At 37.3% G+C, this 12500-nt stretch overlaps 1 protein-coding gene across 3 annotated transcripts in view; it reads right to left on the bottom strand.

Annotated features, from left to right (window-relative positions):
* Positions 1–12500, bottom strand: part of twin (CCR4-NOT transcription complex subunit 6-like twin) — a 324109-nt gene that overhangs the window by 96717 nt on the left and 214892 nt on the right. The window contains exon 1 of one of the 3 annotated variants that reach the window (XM_085659658.1): positions 7054–7074. The exons of the other annotated variants lie outside the window; for them this stretch is intronic. The gene's annotated coding sequence lies outside the window, so the exon portion shown is untranslated. Of the gene's footprint in view, positions 1–7053; positions 7075–12500 lie in introns of those variants that run through there. 3 annotated transcript variants of the gene reach the window in all.

Raw genomic sequence — 12500 nt, 5'->3', positions numbered from 1 at the left:
GAAGCGAAGGGAGGGTGGGAGAAACCAATGGAGGGTTGTAAGGTGAGGCGAAGGTAAAGCCACCTGCCCAGAGCATATAATGGCACGCTTCGTGGTCGGGCGATCCGGTCGAGAGATTATGCCACGAAGGGTGCACGATAATAATCTAGATATTGCTCCTGCGTACGTTGCATCCGAATGGCGAGGAGATCTAACACAGTTGCTTCTACGCGTTGCTTCTACACACGCGTACACGTACACGTTACACATAGACATACGCGTGGACGTACACATAGAGACATACACATACGTAAACATACACGTACGTGAATATACACAAAGAGGGAGGAATAGGCAGGATCAGATAATTGGCATTCGCTCGGGTAGGTAGGTAGGTAGGTAGGTAAGTAGATAGGTATATACTCGATCCAATGGCCCGAACCTATCGACTGCGATCTCCCTTTGGAAGTGACTAGCAATGCCGGCGCACGACAAACATAAAGGGCCGCCGGTACAGCTAAGGCACCCTTTACTATAGGTACCATCGATATCCAAGAGATTACTTTTCGATATCGTTGCGCTTCGTTAACCATTTTTCTTTGATTTTAATCCATTTTTAAAGATTTATCGGAGGTATAAATATAAGTACGCAAAAACAGTTGAAAGGAAGAAAAAAGAAAAAAAAGAAAGAGAAAAAGGAAAAAGGGAAAAGGTGAGGGAGCAGGTGAGAGGGTGAGAGAGGCAAGAGCCGGGGGAGGGGAAGAGACGAAGAGAGGAACGTAATGAAAAAAAGGAAGTACCTCCTCTTTCTATGATCTAGGCGTTCGATAATATTACGTATTTCTTGGAAGAAATAAAACATGGATCGACGAAGGAGTAAAGAGATTTTTCTCTTTGTTTTGTTCGTTTTTATCTTTTTTTCTGTTTTATTTTTTTTTTCTTTCTTTCTTTCTTTCTTTCTTTCTTTCTCTTTTATCGATAGAAACGATCCGTCTCGAGTCAGTCTGCGCGATAATCGATGTATGAGATTTTTTTTTTGCTTTCTAGCAAATACATTCCCCTATAATTTGTGAGAGATAAATTGGTATGGAAGAAAAAAAAAAAAGAAAAGAAAAGAAAAAGAAAAGTACAAAAAGAGGAATACTAGAAAGAAAAAATGGAAAAAAGAAAACGTTTTTCCTTTTTATATAAATATCACTTAAAGTTTTTCAAGGCTCGTATATGATGATGGATAAATATGAAAATGATTTTTCTCGTTTCTTTGTTCGCGATAGGTGTGTTAAAACGGGGTAAAAAATTTCATAGTGTTACTAGAAGAAAAAAGGGAATATTAAAGAGAAGGGTACGCTGTAAATAGTATGTCGTGAGAGTGTAGCTAATGTCATAGTTGCGTGACTACAACGACGCTATAAATTTGGAAACCGCTGACAGACGAAGCGACGAGAAGCACGATACTGCCAGAAGCACGTTGTGATTTTGCTGCTCAAAGTTATGGAACGGACAAATTTGAGTACGTAATTTCGCTCGTGAATTTCGTTGAATGAACACACATATATATATATATATATATATATATATATATGCGCATACGTATATACCTAATTATCTGTATAACATAGATAGATAAATGGATAGATAAATAGGTAGGTGGATAGACACGTTTGTTACGAGCACGCACATTCTTATTTATTTTTAATGGGAAGAAATTTTCTTGCTACCTTTTTTCTTTCTTCCATTTTTTTTGTTTCTTCTTTGTTTTTCCTTAATTTTCTATTCATTTGTTTTCTCTCAAAGAGAAGAAAAATTATTATCATTCGATCGTACAGAATAAGCTTTTATAATACGTAAAGTAAGTAAAATGCATGGAACAGCTTGCGATCCAAACGCGTGACTAATCGTTAGAGAAACGCGGCTATAAGCGTCTATAAGCGGCTATAAGCGAAAGAGAAAGACAACTTTTTGCGTTGGAACTTGGAAACAACGAAAGGGTTCCCTCTGAGCCATCTTTCTCGTATCGTGGCTCGTTTGTCGGAGCGACGAAGGATTCTTACGAGCCAAGTAAGAATTCTCTTTGGACACAGGTGCGAGTCGTGAATTCTCTTCCCTTCTTTTTCTTCTTTCTTCTCTTTTCTTCTTCTTCTTCTTCTTCTCGATTGGTTAGAGAGATCAGAGAAGGGGAAGAAAGAAAGAAGGTAGAACGTCCCCTCTCTCTCTCTCTCTCTCTCTCTTTTTCTCTTTCTCTCTTCCTCTCTCTCTCTCTCTCTCTCTCTCTCTCTCTCTCTCTCTCTCTTTCTTCTTTTTCTTTCGTTCTTTCTGATTAACGTTAGACGCTTTAGGCATGTGGTTTAAGGTAAGATAAGGATAAGTGGCCAGACTCTCGTATTCCTCTGCTCCTCTCGGGCATGAATTAATCGAGAAACCTTCTTCTACCTCTTCCTCTTCCTTTTTCTTTTGCTTCTTCCTCTTCTTCTTCTTCTTCTTCTTCTTCTACTACTACTACTACTACTTCTACTTCTACTTCTTCTTTTCTTCTTCTCTTTGTAGAAGGAAGAGGAGGTTAAGAGAGCTCCAGAAAGGCGGTGTCTCTAGAAGAGGTCATTAAGCGTGTAAGAGGATTAGAAAAGTTCTACTTCGAACACAGCGCTGATCCTAATCACAATGGTAAATCTGACACTAGCGATCTCTCTCTCTCTCTCTCGGTTTATCTTTACTAGGAAGCATCGTGGCTTTGCGTTTCTCTGATTAACATAAAATAGCGATCGAAATCCAATATTCTTTTCTTTATTTTGATTTAGTATAAGAGAAGAAAAAAAATAATGACGACGACGACGACAACGACGACGACAACGAAGACGATAATGATGATGATGATGATGATGATGATGAAGATGAGAAAAGCGGCTTTCGTGTTGGTCTCTAAAGAACGACGGAGATGAGACGACTCGTGTATCGTCCACTGACCGCCATCTCGGAATTAAGTTGTCGAGAGATAGAAAGAGACTCGGGGCCGTGTTATCGCGACACACGGATCGTGGCATGCGCCCACCTGCGGCAACCAACCGCCGTCGGACGACCTGTATTAGCTTACGCGAGAATTCTCCTCCTTCACCTCCTCCTCCTCCTCCTCATACTCCCCCATATCCTCCTTCACAACTTTTTCTTTTCTCTTTTTCTTCATCTTCTTTCTATTGCTTCTCTCATATTATTATTTTTCGTAGACCTTTTTCTTTCCTTTCTTTTTTCTTCTTCCTCTTTTTTTCCGTCAATCCTCAATAATCCTTAAATCGATTCAATGTCATTTAATACAATCCTAATCGTAGAAACGTAGACATTGTCTTATTTTCTTATTTATTATACGAATCGACAATATCGCCTTTTCTATCTGTCGAAACGATAAATATATCATTCATTTATATATTCGATAATGTTCAGGAATATCTATTGTATGTGAATTTTATAACTATTTTATAATTATTTCTAAGGGATTCTCTTCCCTCTCTTTCTTCTTCTTCTTCTTCTTCCTCCTTTTTTCGAGAATAAGAAAAGTCGACGAACCGATATGAACAACACTGGTATTTTTTTACTTTTTTCTTTTCTTTTTCATTCTTTCTCTTTACAAATACAATGTTACTCGATCTTTGTTCCCTTCGAAAGCGTTTGAAAGGCGATTTTCTTGTCGAAAGTGCGTAAGATCCCTTACGGCTTCCTTTTTCTCTTTTTTCTCTTTTCTTCTTTTTTATTTTTCTTCTTCAAAATTTTCCTCGGAAATATTTTCCATCGGTGTCACACCGAGAAGAATCCGTGTCTACTATTCTTCGAAGTAAAGCAACATCGATCGATCCTATCGATCCTGTCAATCCGTTAGAAATATTTCGTGTATCTACTTCCCAAGTGCATTGTACCTGTCCCTTTCGATTTTCTTTCTTTCTTTCTTTCTTCTCCTTCTTCTTTTCCTTTTCATATTCGTGTCATTCGAGAGCAAGAGAACCGTTATAGCGTCCAAATAGCTAAATCTTTTTCTAAGAACGAAATGAAAGTACATATCTTGTATCGTCAAAAAGTTTATTATAAAATAATTAAATAGTTACTTAATAAAAATGACGTAGCGTACTCTTCGAAAATTTTAATTGAATTTGGAACTACGACCGGCTGGTTATTAGCAATAAATAAAACGAATGTATATATATATATACGTAAAGAAAAAAATATAAGAAAAAAAAATTGAGAAGAAGATTGAAAGTGCCATTATTGTTTTCAACTCTTTCTCTCTCTCTCTCTCTCTCTCTCTGAAAAGCTCGCGATTCCGTTTGAACGAATCGATGAGTGCTTTTATATCGATTAAAAGAGTTCAACTTCTTGTTGTCCAATTTTTGTTCTTTTTCTCTTTCTCTCTCTCTCTCTCTCTCTCTTTTTTTTTTCAACGATGATAAGAGTAATAAAAGCGATGTACAGTTAGTTGCAATATCTTGCAGATGTTTCGAAAGAGAAAAAGAACGAGAGAAAGAGAAAGAGAATGAGAATAAAAGAAAGAGAAAGAGAAAGAATGAGAGAGAGAAAGAGAGATCCACAATCACAGGATTGGTCATCTTCGTCGTGGATTTAAACTCGATCCCAGCTTGGGATCTCTATAGCGATGGCGACATCAAAGGTACGAGTAAAACTCATTTTAAAGGAGATCCAACAGATAGGTGAAGATAGCGCGAAGCAATCAACTTACTCCATTCTGTTCCTCCCCTTCGCATTACCCCTTCCCTTTTTCTTCTTTATTAATACCACTCCTTATTGCATCGTTGCTCGTTTCTCCTTCGTAGATCATCTTCACCGTTAAGCGATGATTTTCTCTTTCTTATTTCTCTCTCTCTCTCTCTCTCTCTCTCTCTCTCTCTCTCTCTCTTTCTCTCTCTCTCTTTTTTTTCTTCGTATTCCCCTTGAAAGCAAGTTTCGAGAAGAGAAACGATCCTTTCGAGCAATTTTTCCAATTGATTATCTAACGAATTTTACTCTATTTCTTTCTCTTTCCTCTACTCACTTTCTTCCTTCCTTTCTCTATTTCTCTTACACTTTAAACAACAATCGTTTTACACCACTTTCGTTTGTATCGTTTCGCGTTTGCTTTTCCTCTCCTTCTCTTTCTCTATTTTCTTTCCTTCCTCGGGACTACTCCTTCACTGTAATCCGTTTATTTGATCTCACGGGTCGATCGTACCGAAGCAGAACAAATGGCATCTATCCATCCACTTCCACCCTCTTTCTCTCTCTCTCTCTCTCTCTCTCTCTTTCTCTTACAATGTTACTCGTTCCTTCCTCTGTTCATCCAAGCATTTTGTCGAAGAAGTCTGAAGCGCGCCAGAGCGTGGCGCTTTTCATCTGTGCCGGGAGTCAGAGAGTAATTAAAATCCTTCAAGACGTCTACGTGCGACGCGACGTGAAAAGGACGAAGGAAAGATAGAGGGGAAACTCCAAGAGGAAAGGAAGCAACGTCTGACAATGACGAAAAGGGATGATGATTCGAAAGGAGAACATTGCTTTGTTTCTTGAATTCCTCCGACCTTTCCCAATTGCATTACGATATAACGCGTACGATCTTTTGAAACCACTTTGAAAATTTATGAAATATACGTCGATGGTAAAGGACAAAAAAGAAAGAAAGAAAGAAAGGAAAAAAGAAAAGAAAGGAAAAGAAAATGAAAAGAAAAAGTCTACGATAAAGGGATGCGAAACGACGAGAAGAGATGGAAATGAAATGGCAACTTTGGCGCCACCTCGTGTGTTCCCGTAATTTTCTGTTATTTTTGTTTTACTTCGTACAACTCCAACCCACCACCGGGAAAGAAGAAATAATATCGCATCTTCAGTTCACAGAAGCAAACCAACCAACTAGCCAGACAGCCAGACAGTCAGTCAGCCAGTCAGCCAGCCAGCCAGCCAGCCAACCAGCCAGCCAGCCAGCCAGCCAGCTAGCCACCCAGCAAGCCAGTCAGCCAACCACCCAGCCAACCAGTCAGTCAGCCAGTCAGCCAGCTAGCAAACCAACAAGCCACTGTTCGCACGAAATTCGTTCCGGCTTCCGCCGTTCTGACGATAATTGCGTTACGCTCGATTACACCGCAATTGTTCTATGAATATCGAGCAAAGAAGATAAGACCATTCTCCTATTACCGCATTGATAATCTTTCCTTTTCTTTGTTTTCTTTTTTCTTTTCTTTTATTCTTTTTAGTCAAACTTTATGCGTACAAATATATATATATATATATATATATATATATATATGTGTGTGTATGTGTGTGTATATAATATGTAAATACAATATAAGATAAATTTGAGATATTCCATTTCTATTATATCTCTATACAGACATGACATATTTTTTTTTATAATCAATCATCTTCTTCTTTCTGCGTATCATCAAAGCCCATTCATTTTATCTTGGCAAATCCAAATCCTCTTTTTGTAAAAGAACGAACCGCGTTCATTCCACCGGTTAACCTTTAAGCTCTAAAACGCGATACGCGTTTAGAGTTCGATGTACTAGTTCAAACGCTCTTTAACGCTGCGGATTATTTTCCATAGGAATGCTCGTCCTTTCACGCTTGACATTTCGTAATCCGAACGTTCCACGATCCTAAAGCGCATTCATACGATCAAAACTCTTTAAAAGAAGGAAAAAAAGGCTTCCTTTTTCGATTGTCCATTACAGAATTGTCATTCCTTGGAATTACTTAAGAAGGGGAAAGAAAAAAAGAAAAAAAGAGAAAAAAGAGAAAAAAGAGAAAAAAGAAAATCTTATACTTTTATCATCGAGAAAAAAAAAGAAAAAAGAATATTTTCCAAATCCTTCCTCGAAGTAGATATTATTTCATTCAAGGTAACGTCTCTCTCACCCTTTTTTCCCCCTTTTTTTTCCACTCAACTTATTACTTTCTTATCGGAAAATAAAGGATAAAAATTATTTAGTAAGCTAAATAATATATCTATCAGGATTAATAGTTCACGTCGTCCTTTTATAAAATATGAAAGAAACTTTAATCATCTAGTTATCTCAGTCGATCTTAAAAAAGGATTAATCTACGAACCTTTTCCTATCTTCTTTCTTACTCGATCTTATAAAGGACAAAGGCACACCTTTAACTCTTCTTCTTCTTCTTCTTATTCTTCTTCTTCTCCCTCATTTTTATCTTGACACTAGATAGTTTCTACTTAATTATACGTGTACGTACCTGAAACATGAAAATATATGTAAAGTCAATGAGTGAAAGTACACACACACACACACACATATATTTATACATATATATATATATATTCTCGTTGAAAGGAAATAATTTATACAAATCATTAATGTATCAACGTTTAAATGACAAATGTTATTGTATAAATGGTCGACCTCGTGTTTCCGCTATTGTACTATTTCAAAGAGTTTCGTGTCGAAGATAGAGAAAGAGAGAAAGGACGAGTGAAAAAGAGGGGGAAAGATAGATAGAGAAGAGAGAGAGAGGAGAGAGAACGGAGAGAGAAAGAGAGAGAGGATGAAACATTAATTCCATTTACTCTATTCAAATACATTCCGTGGATATGAATAATGGAAACGTTTACAAATGGCGATACCGGCGGCGTCCGCTTTAAATGTTCCGCGGCCGCGTTAATAATCTCGACGAAGAGTTTCGCGGTCGCACATGCTGCGGAATTGCACTTTTACTCGTACAATTCATTTTGTTAGCACGTTGCGTCGACGACTAACGACTGCACCTTTTTTCTCCTCATTCTCTCTCTCTCTCTCTCTCTTTCTTTTGTCTCCTCATCCTGTTTGTATTTTCTTTCTTTTTTCTTTGTTCTTTTTTCTTTTCTGCGTTTTCTAATCATCGATAAATCGATCGATCGTGACGATTCATTTCATCATTATCTCACGTTGGTATTCTCCCTTTGATTTTCTTTCGATCTTTTTTTTTTTCTTTTTTTCTTTTTTTACAACTTTCAATCCATTCAACACAATTTCCTCTATTTTTTTCTTTTTCTTCTACCTTTTCATTCTCACTGTAAAAATTAATGCCGTGTCTTGGCTCGATACTGTTGTCAAAGGTAAAGAATAATCTCGTAAAGAAAGAAAGATCGTCATAAAAAAAGAGAGAGAGAGAGAGAGAGAGAGAGGAAAAAGAAGATGAAAAAAATGAAGAAGATAAAACAGAAAAAATGAGTCGTAATTAGACGATAATTAAGCGCGTTAATTATTTCAAACTATTTTATTAATAATCATAACAATTCGCTTTTTATATTTCGTTTTCGTATAATCAAGTATAGAAAAGTTTTATATACGCTTATTTATATTATTATTCACATACGTATATACGAATAGGAAGCAAATCTTTAAAAGGATTTACGAGTTCCAATACGAGTCTCTCTCTCTCTCTCTCTCTCTCTCTCTCTCTCTCTCTCTCTCTCTCTTTAGCCTTATCAAAAAAATTAAAACAAAAGAAAAATAAAAAAAATAAAAAAAACTCCCCAAAGAAAGATAAAGAAAGAAAAAAGGTGATGGTGGAAGGACGGGGAGGGGGGGGGGAGGGCAATAAGAAAAGTAGAAGTTCGATGTAAATTATTCCCGGTAATTTATAAACGTGCCAGCATGGATATGGAACATCTTACTGTGGTATGGCCCACGCCTTATGAAAAACAAACATTATTTACAACATCAAGGGAATACTCCCACGATTATAACGAGTCGTGTAGGTGGCACGACGCGCTCTTCGCTTCGCGCTAGCCTCGACACGCGATATTTCTAAATGTCATCGCATTATACGACTTTACTGTATCGTAAATTACGGAAACTAACGGATAACGCGGCCGTACGGGCGCGCGCGTGGCCGTATTTCTTCGTGGAGTCTACGTTCGATAAGAAAGGGCGGGCGGGAGGGCGGGGTGGGGGGCGGGGGGAAGGGGTAGAAAAAAAATAAATGAAAAATAAAAAGCAACAACAACGACGAAGAAAAAAAGAACAAAAAAAAAAAGAAAAAGAAAAGTGGTGGGAAGAATTGAACAAAACATAGAGGAATATAGGTAAAAAAGAGAAAGAAAGAGAAAAAGACGGAAAGAAGTTATCGAAAAGGGAAGCAAGTTGTAATCGGAAGAAGTCGTATTGTCTTACACGTTCGAACATAATGGCCGAAGAGTAATAACGGTTTCTCGTGTGGTTTCAAAAGAAAGAGAGAGAGAGAGAGAGAGAGAGAGGAGAGTTGGGACAGAGTGGGACAAAGAAATCGATCGAAACTCGGTTCTCCACCATCCATCTCGTCGTTCTGTCCCAACGCACCTACATTCAGACGCCGGGCCGGTCTTAAAGTGCCACAGGGACAGGCATAAATTCTATTTACTTTATTTGAATACCGTGAGTATGAATAATGGATGCACGAAAGAGCGAGCGAACGAAAGAGAGAGAAAGAGAGAGATGGAGTGGAGGGTGGGGATACACATACACACACAGAGAGAAAGAGAGAGAGAGAGAGAGAGAGAGAGAGAGAGAGAGAGAGAGAGAGAGAGAGAACGTTTAAGAGTGGCGATACGAACGGTCACTTTGAATGTTCCGCGGTCACATTTGTAATCTCAGTTCGAACAGAGACAGAAACAGAGATAAAGATAGAAAGAGAGAGAAAGAGAGGAAGACGAGATACCGCATAACCGTTTCAAGAAAGCTTCGTGTGGTTTCTGCGTATTCTGGATTTAGATGATCCTCTTTTCCCCCAACCTCCGCCATTTTTGCTCTTTTCGATCTCTCCCCGGAATCCGTTCGGTTCAACCAAAGAAAATCTACTCAGTTCAAAGCGTTGATACAAGAATAGAACACAGCCCTGGACTTTTGTTAAAATGGAATCATTCCATCTTTACTTTTGTGTGTTAACACAAATGTATTTAAACGAACATGTATATATATATATATATATGTATGTATGTATTCTGTTTATATATGTATATATGTACATATGTAAGCAGAATTATTGCATCTTCGATACGTACCATTGCAATCCGATCGATAATGTATCGTCAACGTCATTGATCCACCCTGATCTATCTCTATCTCTCTCTATCTCCCTCTCTCTCTCTCTCTCTCTCTCTCTCTCTCTCTCTCTCTCTCTCTCTCTCTCTCTCTCTCTCTCTCTGTATTCCTTTCGAGCGTGCATGGTTGCGATGAGCGTTAAGCAATATGCATAAATATCCATTCGATTATAGTTGACTAGACGGCATACGCTACCGTTACTACCACTGGCTATAATCCCAAGCGAAGTTTCCTCGATAAATCATCGTTTTATCGGCTGGCTTAGCGATTCCCTGTTCTTTATAACGTTTTTCTAAATAACTCCGAGACGTTACGAATAATTCGAGCGTGAAACTTACGAATAATAATCCAATTCCTAAGATTCGAACAATAGACGATAAGCTAAGTAAATTCATTGCTGGCATTCTCTCATCGATTTCTCCAATCCAATTCGTCGTATTCATTCCGTTCGTCGAGTTTAACGAGGAATTATAATTCATTCCAAATGGAATTCGATTTGAATCTATCCCGTACCATAACATAGTATACATAGTATATATCTACGTACAAATTTCTCTAAGTAATGGATTCGTCGAAAAGATTTTTCTGATGGATCTGAGAAAAACGAAGGATAAAAGAAATTCTGATAGAACTATGGAAGGAAAAAAACAAAAAAAAGTGGATACACATAGATCGAAGGGATATCGATCCTCGATCTTTTTTTTTTTTTACATCATTTGAAAGTAGGAGAAGAGAGTAGGGGAGATAGGGACGTGAGGGTTGGAAAAAGAGAGAGATAAAAAAGAAAGTTACTGTTGTCAGGTCGGAGTCAGGTCGAAGCAAAAAAGAAAAAGAAGTAATAATAAAAAAAAAAAAAAAAAAAAAAAAAAAAAAAATAATAGAAAAAAAGAAAAAAATCAAGAAAAAGAAGGGTAATAAATGTTGATGTTTAAAAAATTAATAGATAGATAGATAGATAGATAATGAGACGAGATACTATCGATTGTAACTTATGTTCATCACACTCTTCATTTCACCTATCCTTTTCATTCTCTTCGTCCTTCGTTCTGTCGTCGTAGCATTAGCTTACCCGCATGAGTTGCGCAAAGAAGGAGAGCAAAAGAGAATCCAGGCTGAGAAAAGTCTGGTGGAGTAGCGCCAAGTGGAATAGAATATCTAGAGAGATTCAAGTCGAGCCAAGCCAGCCGTCAGAAACAAAAGTCGTTTCTCGTGACAAGAAAGGCTGAGAGAGAGAGACAGACAGACAGAGAGAGAGAAAAAGAGAGAGAGAGAGAGAGAGAAAGAGAAAGATAGTGAAATAAAATGGTGAGTTTGCATGGAAGTAATATCCGGCTACTCGACTCTCGAGAAACGAGCGTCCATGACCGTTTGCGCAGGCGCATACTGGCTCACACAGAGAGAGAGAGAGAGAGAGAGAGAGAGAGAGAGAGAGAGAGAGAGAGACATACACACACACACACATCGAAATAGCATCAAGGGTTCAACACCGACATATATCGCCCGTATTTACATACTACATACTCTGGGATCAGAGTTGCATAGGGGATGTACGTATTACAGAACGTTTTTCAAAGCTTCTACGTGTCAGTGAATCCAAAAGCCGAGCTTGTGTCAACGGCATTCTCTTTTTAAAAGAACTTTTCTTTTCGTCTCAATTCTCTCTTCTCGATCGCTTTCCCTCTGTCCCGTCTTCTGTTTCCTTTTCTTTTTTTTCTTTTTTTTTTATTTCTCCTTCTCTTCTCTCTCTTTTTTTTTTTGTTTTTTTTTTCCTCGTTCTCTCATAATCGCACAATCGATAATAATTATGAAGTAAAAATTTGATCGTACGTCCTCGTTACAATTCGAAATTCATTTATCGACGATTTATTTTTAAAATAGTTAATTTATAAGTACAATATCGTTTTAATATCTAACGCGATAATGAACTTTGTAATATAGTTTACTAATTATTCGAAGAGCTTCTAACCTTCTAACGCCAACCCACCCCGTTATAAGCGATACGTAAAGGATTGACTAGATTCGAGAGTTGAGAAAAGTAGAGATAAGTTTTATGTATAAGTAAGTTTGATCGTTTACTTGGAGACGATGTTAAGTAATCGTTAAGATGTACGTAACTTAACGCGGTAGTAGGAAATACGTTAAACCCGAGAAAATATACGAAGCTACTACTTCCTTTGCAGCTGCTTTTACATACATATGTAAATATATAGATAGATAGATAGATAGATATATAGATAGATAAATATATTGTATATATTTCCTCTTTGCTAATTAAATAGACTTACGTATATATTAACGTAATAATCTATGCTTGCCTTTCAAACATATTTTCCTTTTATACTGATTTTCATCCGTATTAAATATTATTTAAATTATTTCAAGATGAATAATAATAATAATAATCAAATGATAATGACAAAGATGATGATGATGACGCTGATGATGATGATAATAAAAAATAAACGATTGTATGTCAAG

Source organism: Vespa mandarinia, chromosome 10 (assembly GCF_050613455.1).
Source record: "Vespa mandarinia isolate Hongniang chromosome 10, ASM5061345v1, whole genome shotgun sequence".
NCBI lineage: Eukaryota > Metazoa > Arthropoda > Insecta > Hymenoptera > Vespidae > Vespa > Vespa mandarinia.
This window is presented reverse-complemented; position numbering and strand designations above follow the sequence as displayed.